The sequence below is a fragment of the Cavia porcellus genome, unplaced genomic scaffold (assembly GCF_034190915.1).
Source record: "Cavia porcellus strain 051 isolate PalLab524CR breed Dunkin Hartley unplaced genomic scaffold, mCavPor4.1 scaffold_1, whole genome shotgun sequence".
Classification (NCBI taxonomy): domain Eukaryota; kingdom Metazoa; phylum Chordata; class Mammalia; order Rodentia; family Caviidae; genus Cavia; species Cavia porcellus.
In genome coordinates, this window is record NW_026947484.1 from 117,194,898 (window position 1) to 117,209,829 (window position 14,932).

Sequence of the window (14,932 nt, forward strand, 5' to 3'; positions counted from 1 at the left end):
CCAAGGTCATGGAAAGCAAGATTTACCTAAATAGTTTAACCATGAAGACTAAATTTTCACTTTTCTTTAGAAATATAAGTGATAGATGTGTACAATGACTAGAAAGGAGTAGGGAACTTTTCAAGGACCTAACATTACATTCAAAGAGAAGCAGATTAAGTAGGAGGACACATTTTTTGTTTGCACTAAATTCTAGATCACTTAAGTCAGTGAAATGGAGTGGGCACTTTAGGTTTTATACTCCACTAGATTATGATGACTGGGATGTTAAGGAGGAACACAGCAAATGGAAAGTCAGTCATTCGTGAAACTGAAGGGATCTGATCTTCATCTCATTTCCTTCTTATTCTGCTACTCTTCAAACTCATTTTAAACCCTTTTACCTAACTATTGGTTTATCAGATTACTCCCGCATGTAATCCATTTTACATTCAAAAATGTTTCTGACATTGGAGAAATTGTGATAGTCAGTGGATAGAGATCTTGAACCATTTTATGCTTCCTAGTATGATCCAGAACACTTTGGAAAAAACTGTGGCCTCTGGCACAATATTTTCACTCAAACAAATTTGGTTTCCTATGATCTCAGTGGTATTTAACAATAAATCCTGAACTACATGTTTAGCAGAGGCAGTGGGAAAATGGATGTCAAGTCCATTAATCATAGATGAAAAAATCGCTCTGGGTTGGAATGTCAACCAGGCATTAGCTGTGCCTTGCACTCTAAAATCTATTCAAATGACCCCCTGATTAGGTCAGCTTATTCTTCTGCCCTGTGAAAATTTAAAACAGAAACCAACAGTGAGAGTATCATAATCCTGATGATACTTTAGGCTGTATGAAGTAGGTATTTGGTATAAGGCGAGCCATAAGCAGGTTCTCTGTAGTGTTTCACTCATAGCTGTCAACTTGATCAAATCACATACAAAATCGATATAAAACTGCATGTTCTGTAAAGTAAATATGTCCATTAGATGAGAAGTGTTTCAGGGTAATTTGAAATAGTCTGAAAATACCCATTTGTAACTGAAGGATTTATTTAGAATTGATTTTGGGAAAAGTAAAAATGAGCAAAATGGTGTTTACTTCTTATATTCCAGATAAAAGGAAGCACTAGAAAAAAATCTGAATTGTACATAAGTGATATAGCCAAAAATGTGATGTTGGCATTTGTGACTACCTTAGAAATAGAATGATATTAACTGCTAACCATTTGAAAGTTGCAGATGCCTATTTGCAGATCCCTGGTATAAATGCATAGCCGCACCATCAAGTGTATTTACAACCTGTGAATCACTAAAGATTTGGGAGGCAGCATCTTGTCCCTGCCAGATGCTATCCACATGCCTCAGCTCTCCTGGTGGCATTCAGAAACAGAGAAGGCAAATAAAGACTCCAAATGCTTAAATTAGAGTGGCTTTGAAATGAAATGCATTTTAAAATATATTTTAGTGCAGTTGCAAAATGATGTTATTGTTGTGTTTGTCATGTTTTTACTAAAAATGAGGCTTAAAAAAAAAAAAACCAATACAGACACTGAATAGGAAAGGAGAATTGGGAGATGCTGAAATGGTTGATGATGTCTCTGCCTTCCTGGGCAGTGGGAAATTACACAGTTGTCATTCACATTGGCAGAATGTAGAACATCAGCTGAGCAATGCCAGGGCTCCCTTATGGGGGAAGCAGGGCTACTTTGCCCTTCACTTAACTTCCTGAATGCCACAATGCAGAAAGGTATGATGGGTATGGAGGGGTACAACAGAGGAATTATAGGAGACTATTTGGGAGGACTATGATCCTACAAATCTGATGAGCAAATCCAAAGGACAGATTGTAATGTCTGTCAATAATCTCTACTGCACAACCATTGTGGCACATTGTTTTCTGTCTTGTGGCTCTTCTAAATTTTATGAACATTCCAGAGATTTCTCACCTTTCCTGCCATTCTCAGCCTTCCCATCTTTTTCCTTGTTGTTGGAAAGAACCCTTAGAAGATACAGAAACTGCAAAGACCTGCTTGTTCACAGACGACCTATGCTGACTTATTCTCCCAATACATACCTTTATTTTTTATCTTGAGATCCATTTACTTCATAAAACTGTTTTTCTAAAGTGACACACACCTGTAATCTCAACACTCTGGGAGAGTGAGGCAGGAGGATCCCAAATTCTATCCCAGTCTGAACAATTTAGAAATTTAACAATCATGTCTAATAATACTAAATAAATAAAAGGATTGGGAATATAGCTCAGAATAAGGCCTGGAGTTCAATCTCTAGTACTGAGAAAAGAAGTAAAGATAAAGATACTGCTTTTGTGGTTGTGTAGAAAGGCATGAATGATCAGCTCTGATTCCACAAAAGCAAGCCAGAGTGGGAAGATGAGATCCTACACAGGGTAACAGTGGCCGTGAGACTGGAAAAGAGGCAGCTATCGTGAGGTTGTGAGTAGGTATGTTAAGCAGTGTATTGGTGATTAGTTTGATGGTAAGTAGTGAGAAAGGAGAAGCGATGGGAACGACTCTAGATATGTCCACTTGGTAGATGGTGGCACAGCACAGGAGAGATTTTTTTTACAAACTGTTAAAAAGAAGCATGTGTTGCACGCAAGGTGATGAACTGGTCTGGGCTGGTTTAGGCTGGTTTCAGGTGTCTGTAGAGTCACAGCTGCAGGCCAGAGGAGCTGATTTGCTGATTCCAGCCCTCCTGGAGCTCTCCTGCTTTCCCTTGTGCTTTTCTGTACTGCAGAAATCCTGGCTGCTTGGATGAGGCACAGAGAGTGAAGTGTGAGGAAAGAGAAAGCATGGACAGGGCCACCTTTGCTTTCAAACTGCTGCAAATCTCAACTGAGACAGATAAGAGAATTCCACTTTAAATTGAATTTGACTGTATTTGACATCTTAATTATGGATAGGACTGAGTTTTTCAATATAAGTGAGTTTGGAACTTTTGTTGTCAAAGAACAACAGAAAAGAGTTGGAAAAGTCTTCCGGAAGCAGCTGAAGAACTTGTGCCCAGGGGAAATTAAGCAGGACAGTGGGTGACCAGAACAAAGCTGCACTGGAGCTCATCTCTGAGACAGGAGCGAGGGCTCAGACAGAAGCCTGGTCTGTCAGAGGAGCAAGTCCTGGAAAATCAAACCTTCCGCTTTGTTATGGGTTTAAATCTGAGAACAAGGATCATTTTTACCAACTATCTTTTGAGATAGCACACTGAAGGTTAGAAGGGGGATTATTTCCCCAATTCATCAAGCAGAGCTAATATCTGAGGGCTCCTGTGACTAATGTCAAAGACACCAAGCTAACTATTCCCTAAATCTTAAAAGAAAAGTCACAACTTTGATTTACAAAGACACTATGAATAAAGAACCAGTGGTGACACTGGCTGTTAGTATTGAGTATTGCAAAGACAGGGCTGGGAAGAGTTAAAAGATGACTCAAAGTTCCACAAACAAAAGCAGCATATGATTCAAGATAGCGCAAGCCTTCTGGGTCCAACCCCAATCCCGCACTTGGGCCTCCTTGGTAATGTTTGCCATCATGTAGGTGGTCTCAGCCTGGGGACAGAGGTCAGCTGAGATGCAGAGGGACCTTTGTGACCTGCTTGCTCTGCGAGGATTCTGTCTGTGAAAAAATCCTGAGGAGACAGGGAGCTTTGCTAACTGCCCTTCTTGTCTTGTACCATTTAAAGCTCTTTTTAGTTGTGACTCATTGTTATGAAGAATTCACATAAGAATAATTTTACCTTTATGTTCCAATTATGTACTAATATGAGGATCTTTAAACAATACTTTCATTAGAGAAAATGAAAATATGGTCTTTTATCTATTTAAAAACATGCTTATAAGGAAGCCATAAGCTGATTCAAAAAGTGTAGCATGCATTTGTCATTTCAGTCATCACTAATAATAGGACAAGAACTGGGAAGAGTGGCACACATTTTTAATTTCTGTGCTTTTGAGAGGCTGAGTCAGAAGGACTCCAAACGAGTCCAGGCCTGATGATCTAGCAAGACTCTTGTCTCAAAAAATAGAAAATCAAAACATAAAAAGTGTCGGGAATGTAACTCAGTACAAAGGTCCTGGATTCAGTCCCTCATACTGAAAAGAACAAAAGAAAATCCACTTAACTGAAAATAAATGCGGGGGAAGAGAGGTATTGTTTAAGAAACACAAACTTGCAGAAATTGTCATGGAGAAGGGCTTTCTTGTCTTTAGAAATTATTTTTTTCTTCTTAAAAGACTTCCTTCTTATTTAATCTAATCTTCACTCAAATTTTAATTTTGGGTTTTTTTTTAATAGAAATATTTTGCAGAGCAGAAAGTAAGGTTGTTCCTTTTGAAGGATGGCTAATTACTTTGGTTAAGAGCCCAGCCACTGCCCTAAACACACAACATTTACACTCAGCCCAGCAATAAAAATCTGTGGCTTCTTGTTTTTGTATTCAACTATTTTGCATGAATGTTCATCCTTTCTCCTCTTACAAATAACATTTTATTCTACAAACTGTCTTATGAGTGGTACAATTTTTAGGTAAATCTCACTGTGTCACACACACACTCACAGAGAGAGAGAGAGAGACAGAGAGAGAGAGAGACAGAGAGAGAGAGACAGAGAGAGAGAGAGAGAGAGAGAGAGAGAGAGAGAGAGAGACTTGAATTAATAGTAGAGACAGACTGCTTTGCATGGTGTTTTCCCTGCACGTAACCCTGGATACCAAAGGAAGAGTCTGTCCTGACCCCGGCAATACTTGTTATTTGATCTTTTAAATTAATTTTTTATTTGTAATCTCAGGTTCTGTTGACCTTGAAGAACTCTGGGAAAGAGCAATCTGAGAGCCGATCTCAGTGTATAGACAGTTCTATGGAGAATAAGAGATACTAACAGTCCGATAGGCAAAACTTTAAATTTGTATTTCAGAGTCAGAAGTAGAAATTCCATTAAGGTTGTACTTAATGATAAAATTTCTTTTGGGCCAATTTTTCTTCAGAAGTCTGTACGTTGATCTGTGATCCAGAGTATTTCTAATAGTATTGGGGAAAAAGCTGAGTCGTAAAAACAAATAAAATGGCGCTGGCCTAAAACAAAATCTCATGACTTTGAGCTTTTATTGATTTTGATATGAAATAAGAGTCCAGAGGTGAGTAGACAAATTTGCAATTGAAAAATACCCCTTTGGAAAAGTGGTCCTACTGCTGCTGACAGAATTTCTGCCAAACTCGTGGGATGACAGACTTGTTTGATTTTGTATAAACTAGGAACTGTGTGTGAACGGACTTGGGGAGCCTTGGAGAAGGAATGGTAGAGAAAAGGGAGGGAGGAGAGTGCTTCTTCCTCAGGCTCTGACCGCCTTACCCAGTTCTAGCTTAGTCACATTGCCTGTGGACTGGGAGAAATGACCTGTGTTCTGTTTTCACTCACCTCTATCCCTACCTTCATGAACACATGCTTCAGGAGTTCCAGCACTCTGTGATTGTGAGGACATGACTTAACAGGCCTGCGTCTAAGTTTTCTATGGGCCTCAGTAGTTAATATTTAAGGCTTGGTACCTAAAAAAAATGAATGAATGAATGAATGAATGAGTACTCGGAAGTTTTGCAGAAAAGTCCACACATGGTACATGCCTCTTGTAAGCTGATTCAGTGGACTTGTTTATTATTGTACATTTCAGAGGCCAAATGCAACATGTCCTTAGGGAAGATTGAGCCACACTTGGACTAGATGCTCTTTAACATACCTTTAGGACTGAACTCTATGAATAGCTGCAGGGCCCATAATACAGATTACATTTTCTCCTGCCCTTCCCATAACCCTAAGATTTATTGGTGCTCAGACTTGTCCCATCCTGGCTCATTTAAAATATTTATTTAAGATGCTCAGGCATTGTGGTCAATGAGATTGAATCCTTTTCTCTCACAGAAACCTCCCTGAACTAGCAAAATTCATACTTGAATTCATTCTACTTGGTATGAGGGAGATCAGATTGGAGAACATGACAAGTAAAAACGCCCACTGAGATCTTCAGTTCTAATGCTGTCTTATTATAGTCAAACTGGCTCTGTCTCTTCTGTAACACTCTCTTTTCTCTTTCTCTAATCAAGGAATAGTGATTACATTCTGCTCTTACCATAATTCCATCTTTTTGGGAAGAGCCACTTATAGGATAGAAAGGTCACTTATACATTCTAAGTAACAAGGCACTATTGAGGACAAGAGGACCAAACTATTGATGATGTTAATTGATTGTTTTACTAATGTCATGATGCAAGAGCCACTAAAGTGATTAACTCAAAGGCTATTTAATATCTACATAGCAAAATTATATCCAGAATCACATGATTACATCAATTGTAAGTTCTTTGTTTCTTTTAAATGTTATGAGATTATTTCACACAATTTCTAGTCATCTTTGGAAATTTTGACTCTAGGTGGGATTTTGTTGTTAGCTATTTTTAAGTGCTACATATAAACTTAAAATGTTCAGCAATGAAGTTTTCAATGAGTGTGTGCATGCATGTGTGTTTGGGTGTGTGTTTGTTGGCTAAACCAGGCAAGGAATTCTCCTCTTTGCTTCTTGACTGTTACCTCTTGGTGTGGGATTGTGCTTCTCAGTTTTGAGTTCCTTTCATGTCCATCTATTGATGACCTACTAGTTTTCTGGGTTAAATCAGGAAGAATACATATGAAGAAAGTGAATTCCCCATCCTAGTCTCTGGCTCATGTTCCTTAATCATATACTAGCTGGCCCTTAGCTCTGTATGTCTTTTCTTACATCAGTAGTTTTGGGAGTTCTCATCAGGATTAACTGATTCTTTTTTACTTGCTATAATAAAGCATCTGTCCACTCTGCCCATCTCTGGCATTCCAACTCTTCATCTGCAGCTCAGTTTACCAGAAGTCCATTCCTTTCAGCCATAGCAGTTACTTCTGGGTGGCTTTATGATGTCATTGGTGTCAGTAGGATTTGACCATTTTCTATTCCAATTCCTATGTTCTGGAAACAGATAAGGCTTCTTCTTCTTTAATACTCATATTTTCTTAGGCTACTGTATAGAAAGTCTTTGCTCTCTGAGTTCTACTACTGCCTCTAACACAGTGTTATTTCAGTTTATTTGGAATTTGTTACAAGTTTCCTTAAAGTGAGTTTGGGGATTTTGAATAAAAGAATTGTGAATAACACTGCACACAAATCATTCTTTTTCACCCAGTGTTCCTGACTGAGTATTAATGGAGTGAAACCCTGGGTGTGTACTCAAATTGTCTCATCTCCTTCTCTTATTTTCTTCCTTACTATCCCCTTTCTGTCATCTTTTCTACTCCATTCTAATGATGTATGGAAGAAAGACCATGAGGAGGGAGTGGAGAAGGCCTTTTAATGGAAGGTAGGGCGAGTGAGGACAAGGAAAGTTCAAGTGTCCACTGGCATTTACTTTGCAGCGTTGCTTTGACATCTCTTCAATTTCCCAAAGATAGCACTGGCAGGCCTTTGCCTGTATGCCTCGTTCCTGTGAGTCTGGGAGGCTTAGAGCGAGTGCTCTTGCTCTGCCGAACCTTTCATTCCTGGGGAGAGATATCAGTATCAAAAAGGTTGCAGTAACACAATTTATTTTAGTTCTTTCTACTATGAATAGTCCGGAACAGGCCTGTGGTATACAACGAAAATATAAGAATAAAATATAAGCCTCAATTCTTAATTTACCTGCCTGTCTCTGTGGGTTTAAATTAACTCTTATGAAGGGGTCCCCACTGTATTGTTTTCTAATTAAAGCATATATATCACTAATGAGTTTTCAGAATAATAAGGCATTTATAGTACTATAATGAAAGGCATTCTTTTCATTTTTATTTACTTAGCATCATAATCAGGACCAACTGAGAAAGGTTAGATGTGGTCAAAAGAAATTTATGAAGAGTGGCTATTAAGGGATAGAGCATATGAACGTGGATTGTGGTTAAATAACAGTAAGTAGGACGTGTTTATTAAAATGATGCATGGATTTTATCCCTTCATTCTTGATGTCTCTTAGTACCTGACATTATACTGCTATGGTTTCCATGGAAACAGCACACACTCTTCCTTGCAGCTGACCTGAAGTTCAAGCCCTGCTGCTGCAATAGAAATTCTCAAAAACACTTCTACTTTATTAAAAACAAAAATACCAAATTTATGCACAAAGTAAAAGGAAAAAAGAGGACAAAAAAATCCACTGACTATATTGCAGAAGAGAAAAGAGAAAGCACAATATTTTCATTAAGATGGAATCAAGAAACAATTTACTATGCTGGAGGTTGAGAGTGTCTGTCATTTCCTTCCTGTAAATTACCTTAGAATTGATCCTCCTGAGCCTGCTTTAACATGTGCACCTTTCATTTCTAATTCAGTATGTTCTACTATTTTTAGTTTTCTAGAAGTATCTCTTTTAGTGATTTAAGATCTTGCTTTTCTGCGACTCATAAAAAAGTGTTGATTTGGTATATAAATTGTGCATAACAAAGGGAGGTTAACTTTAGGTAGGGTTTACTGGAATAAGATGTTCACATGAATAAGAAATCACAAGCAGGGCCTTCTGTCTGTGGTCACCTTTCATTTGGTTTATTAGCTAGGATGCTTTCAGTTGCAAGCAACAGAAAACTTAAGTACCATCGATCTAGATAAGAAAGTAGATTCATTGGGTTATGTCACTAAAGGGCTAGGAAGCAAGGTTTAATCTGACTCTGGGTCTGTTCCTCTGTGATTTGCTTCTCTTTGACCCCTCTGTGCTTACAGAGTCCTCAGGTCATCTTTAGTAAGAGGACTGAAGCAGCTACCTAGATCCTATCAGTTGACAATAGAAAAACAAGACAATGAGAATGGTCTTTTCCAGAAATCTTATCAAATAGCATTGTCAGTTCCATCATTCTGGTAGGGTCAAGGGTAAACCCATGAGTCAGTAAGTAGGCAGGACACAGGATTATGTTGATTGACAGTGAGCCTGAGTCACACACTCCATTTCTGGAACAGGAAGAATTAGTCTCTTCCAAAGTTTGTGGGCTACAGGCAGATAGGTAAAATTGGAAGAATTTGCTAAAATAAGAATAGTTGGGGGAAGAACCACTGTCCACTGCAAAAGAGCAACTCGTCTAGAGGCATAAATCTCAGGCCAAGTTTTCCATGGTGTAAGCATCTGCATATCTCTTATATATGTAAACCTCTTTACAATTTAAAACCAAATCTTAGATTTAAAAACTTATTGGCTAGAGTGCAATCTCACCTTTCTTATTCACAACTGAATAAGTGAATTTAATTTAAAGTGATTTAAACTACAGCCTTCTCTCCTAATCATATTATTTTTTCTCACTCTACATTTTCTTTCTCCTATAGCACTTAACACTTTTTATCATAGTACAAACTTGGTGTTTGCTGTGTTCATTGTTGCTATATTTGTTGTTAATTATGTTCATTGGTGTGTCGCAGGCACTTAGTGTCTGTGAAATAGGAGATTTTCTGCAAGTGTTTTTCCAGTAAATGAACTAATTGAATAAATAAAGTGGCTGGATCTTGCCAGATACTTTGTAGCCATTTGCTAAAATGATTGAATTGATCTTATTTTACACAAGTATAAACAGTGCTCAAATTCTTATTTATGAAATAACTAGGAAATTTTGTACCTATTAGCTGTGTTTATTCTGGCAGGCATGTCCATCCTGAGTTGGGCATTCTAGGTATAGGAAGTCTGTTTCTTGGCTCCTATAATATCTGTCCTTGTTGGAAAGGAAAATAGTGAGACATATGCAAGTCATAATTGTAAAATTCCTGCTTGAAACAGCCATTCTGGGTGTGAATGAGTTAACCATGCCTTAGAGAAGTTCTCTGGGGCCACTCCACATATAACTGGGTCTTTGGAAACTCTTGCTTTAAACCTCTCTGTACAATTTGTAGTTTAATATCAACCTAAAGGAAGGTATTTTGCTCAGTTTGGGGCAAGACATGTCTTGTCTGGACCTTGTCTAGTCAGCCTGGGCAGCAGCACCCATGATCACCTTTGTAGTGTCTTTACACAGCCTCTTGAGAGCACCCGAGACAAGAGTTAAATTGAGGAAGGCTCTGCCGTATATTTTTCTCATCTGGGTTGTAGCAGAGGAGGGAAAAAAAAATCACATCTATCTTCTTTGTGAGGAGCTTAAAGTTTACAGTACCACATAAGCTAGTTGTTGCTAAAGGTACATGATAAGTTTGATTTCAGCTCTGCTGTGGTTTGATTATAACTTATTCTCCCACCCCCAACTCATGCTGAAATTCAATCTCTCATTATGAGGTATCAGGGTAGAAAATCTGACTACAGTACTTAAAGGTGGGACTTTTTAGGATGGTTAGGGTTAGGTAAAGTCATTAAGGTAAAGTCCCCAGAATTGAGTCTTGATTGTTTTATAAGCAGAGGGAAAGAGCCCCCGAAAGGCCCACATATACATGTCCTTTCTGTCCTTGCCATCACTTGATGTACCGTTTCCCTTTGGACTAGAACTGTGAGCTAAAATAAAATTCTTCCTGTATAATTTACCAAGCTTATACTATGGTGTTATTAGCAACAGAAAACAGCAAGTTTGGTTGATTTATCAGATTTATTCCAGTAACGACTCAATGGGCTCCACTTAAATATTTTGATTTCATTCTCCACCAAGAGTGTTGGGGTAAAGGATTTAGGACCCCTTTCACTGAAAAGCTCATTCCTACCTCCAGACAGAACTCCATTTGAGTATTCTAAATTGTTCACTGGGCTCTGTTGGCCTGGATTCTAAAATGGCAACCATATAATAAATATTACTATCAAGTTATTAGTAATAACATTAGCTAGAAATCTGTGATGATCGAATGTGTATGTGAGTTTACCCATTATAGTTTTTGACTTTAAATGTAAATATAGTTATCTTTACAGTTATCTGAAAATTGACCCTGCTTAGATAACTACAAATAAGCAGCATCAAAAGCAGGTATTGTATGAAAAATATTAATAGTCTGTATAGCCCAGAAACTGGAAAATCCACCTAGAGGTTGGCCCATAAGCTGATATCATCCCTGTGCAAAGAGCCTTGCAGTTGAGGTGACCTCCCCTTAACCTAAATGATCTGATGGTTTCCAGAGCCTGCAAAAAGTCTCTTTCTCCAGCTTAAAAAAACTGTAAGGAAGGCAAGTGATTTATTTAGCATTACACATAATCCACTGTAATTCAATAAATTCTGGAGCCCCACAAATCTTTGTATGTGGTTTCATGCAAATAAAATTTAGGGACAAAAAAAAAAGAATACACATTTTGAAAGTTTTTAGTCTTTCTGGGAAATGACATGAAAGTGTATTCCCGAGAATTGGCTAGTTATCTTTTCTTTCCACTGCTTCTTAGGCTACTCACTCTCTATAAAGTATCCCTGGAATTGACCCATGAGTGAGTGGAGCAAGCAGTCTCTTTCTCTGTCACAGGGTGAGATGTTGTTTAGGCCGAGAGAGACCTGATGGACCAGGAGATCCTGCTTTCCTGCCCATCAGCTCAACTGTCCTCACACACTCTGAACAGAAGCACTCAGACCCCTGAGAAACAGAGAATTCTTTTCTCTATCGGACCTCCTCCCTAACAGGAAGCCACTTCAGGAAACTGAAGTTAAGTAAAATTGCACACCTGGGCACACTGACCCTCTAGGTATAAGAGTCGGTTCTAGAAGCCCACTGCTCCTCGGCCCTGTGAAAGTGACAAGTCTGCCTCATTGATGTGTAGCACATGACTCATGCACAGACAGTATTTACTCATTCAGTGCAGTGCATCTGCCTAAAATACACTAAGGCAAATACTTTAGGAACAAAAAGAATCTTAAGGAGGAAAAAGAATGGGAGGCTCTGTCCTCCTCCCCTTCCCTTCCTCTCTTCTCTTCCTTATTTTCTACCAGAATGATTTAGACTGACCATTTCCACTTAAAACACTCATCGCTTGACTGATTGTTTCATTCTTTTGCTCACTCTGTACCGATCTTTGTAATGTACTTTTACGTTCCGTCTCTGTTTTCTTCTCCTGTCACTTTTCTACTTCTCCGTTTTCACTGTATGCATGCAAGTAACTTTCCATTATAGAGTTATTTCCAAAGGTCTCTGACAGGGTGGCAGTAAAATGACACGGCTAAGCGATATAGATTTTAATGACTTAATGCCATCATAATTTCTAATAGAAACGTTAAGTAGAGACAGGGGTGATGTTTTAAAAGACATAAAAATGGAAAATGGATCATAGAAAAGATGTTCATGAAACACTGCTGTGGAAGGGAAGGAAGTCAGGTAGGTAAGGACAAACTTAGGAAAGGCAGGCTCATAAAACAGACATTATTAGTGAAGGGGGAAAAGTCACAGGAGGGAAAAATAACATTTTGAAAGTATGTCAGAAAGAAAAAAAAAAGATGACAAAGAGAAAAGGTAGACCAGTTTCTTAATAGGAAGAAAGTGCAAATAAGAAATTATAGAAAAAGGAAGGAAGGTTTGGCTTGTCTTAGGAGCTGGACTTGGTGACAAAGGGTAATAGCGAAAAGAATACGTAAGGTAATAATAGTCATGAGGAAAGACAGCTCAGAAAAGCGATATGCTTCGGATTATCTAGGGTAGCAAAATCGCTGCAGAGCACAAAAGGAGAGAATGGGGCTAGTGCAGGCTGGTTGGCAATTATTTTTGAAATCTCACTGAAGACTATTAAGTACCTAGGAAATTGAAAAGGAGAAGGCAACACAAAATTTTTATTTTTAAAATGTGATGAAAATGTATTAAAGTAGGTCACAGAGATGTGTGGACTCGATGAGCTTCTTTGGCACCTGGATGAGCTTCAGTGACACAAATACGAAGGGTAAAGTGAACAAGGCATGGCCGGCTCGCTCTTTGACTGAAATATGGGCCTCGGTGGTCGGGTGAGTGCTCACTGGTGCCTCCCTCTCCCGTTATTAACTTTATTCCTCCTAAGGTGGCTAAGTGCACCTGTACCTGTGGTAGACCTTAGCGAGCTTCACTGATGTTTCCCTGCCTTTTTCCTTCTGTGCAGAAGTCAGGATGACAGTGCTTTCCTGTCCCTGCGCCAATGGACAAGGTCTTGTCCAGGGGAAGCATTCATGCTGATGTGTGATTCTCTGTGCTCCTTCTTACCCTGCATCTGAAAGCACAGTACTTAGCCCTGGCTGGAAGGGAAAAGAAAAAAATTGAGAAAAGAAGGAAAATATGGAAATAAAAGTTTTATAAATAAGGAGGGGAAGTGGGGTTGAAAGGAGTAGAGGGGACTGGGGGACAAAAACAAGAAGGATCAAGATATGTCGTGTACAGGTACAAATTCCCTGTGATGAATGTTATCATAATGTATATCTAGAATGCACCAACAAATTAATTAATTAAAAAAGATATCTTAGGGCCAGAGCAGCATAAACGCCTGCCTGGCTACGAGGTCATGAAATTGATCTCCGGTACCAAAAAAACAAACAAAACAAAATCTACCTTAGTAGAAAAATTGAAGCTTACCAAGGTCAACAGATTAGGAAATGATTGTCTTAGAAAAGAGAGTTTACTCCCAGTTCCCAGGAGGAAGGGGACCCCATGCCCCAGGGAGCATCTCAGGAAGCACAGATGTGAGTCATAAGGCAGAAGGACAGAAAAAAATTCTTAAGTGTGAGTTTTTCTGCTATCCGCTGGGAAGGAAAAACAAAGCCAGGTACCTAAGCTGAGGACTGGCTATTCTGAATGGCTTTGGAGGGCTCTAGAGAATAGGGGTTGTCCCTAGCTCTGCCTGGTGCTGGAATCCAGTGGCCAGTGTGAAAGTGAGCAAAGGACGTGACTAGAGTCTGGACTGTGAAATGGTTGGTTTGCTTTGAAACTGTGCTCCCAGTGACAAGAACTCCTCCCAGGCAGAGTAGTGTGTGTGTGGACGTCTTGGTCAAAAGTTCATATTACCCTGAATTTGTAGGTTGATATGAAGCCCCAGGATAATGGTATTTGGAAGTGAGTAGAACCCTCTTGAATGAATTAGTCCCTTATAAAAAAGCTCCTACAGAGACCAAGGGATCAATTTCCCTGGCATGGGGTAATATAGAAGCAGGAGGCCAAGGCAAGGAGACTCAGATACACGGTTGAGTTGTTCAGAGCGAAGTGCTTCTGATTATTTTTATGGTATTTTCAGTTAATAGTTCACTATATTGAATCACTTCAATTGTAAATATCCTGGAAGGGAGCAGGTACCATATCTAATAGTTCACTGTATTGAATCTCTTCAGTTGTAAATGTCTTGGAAGTGAGATGGTACACATCTCACTTCTAGGATATTTACAACTGAAGAGAGTCAATGCAGTGAACTATTAGCTGAAAATATCACAAAAATAAAGAGTCTTTGGCACAAGAAACAGACTTCCATCAACTTCAGTGCTCAACCTGCATTTAAAGATTCCCCACAGTAGCCTTCTTTTTAGCCTTGCAAGAAAGTTGGCACTCATCATGCTGCTGGGAAAGTGTTACAGAGTCATCTTCCCTCCCCAGGGCCAGGTTTCAGTGTTGGTGCTTCAGCCTCACTACAAATCTGCTACAGCCTCCTGACTTCACTGCCTCTGCTTTAAAAGTGGCAGGCTAAATGATCACATGCTCAGTGTTCCTGGAAGCTGGTGATGGACATGAGAAGCAGTGCTGGTCCATGAAACACAAATGAAAGTTTCCTGCAGGACTTCTGGCAAAGATCTGTACTTCCTGTTAAGACAAGTGCAAAAGGAGACATTGCATTTAACACTAAATAGTACTCGCTTTTCTTTACCTTAAACACCAGAAGCTATGGTCGTCATCTTACTACTAGAGACAATGAACATAAGAACAAAAAGGTAAAACTTGTCAGGAACAGAATGAACCATTGGAAAGCAAGCAAGTTCTTCCTGATGGTTTCAGTCAGCAGAAGCAGTAAAAAC

General features: G+C 39.1%; 1 long non-coding RNA gene across 2 annotated transcripts in view; it reads left to right on the forward strand.

Annotated features, from left to right (window-relative positions):
- The window catches only part of LOC134477296 (uncharacterized), a 212,566-nt gene that overhangs the window by 108,789 nt on the left and 88,845 nt on the right, over window positions 1-14,932 (forward strand). The window lies entirely within an intron of this gene.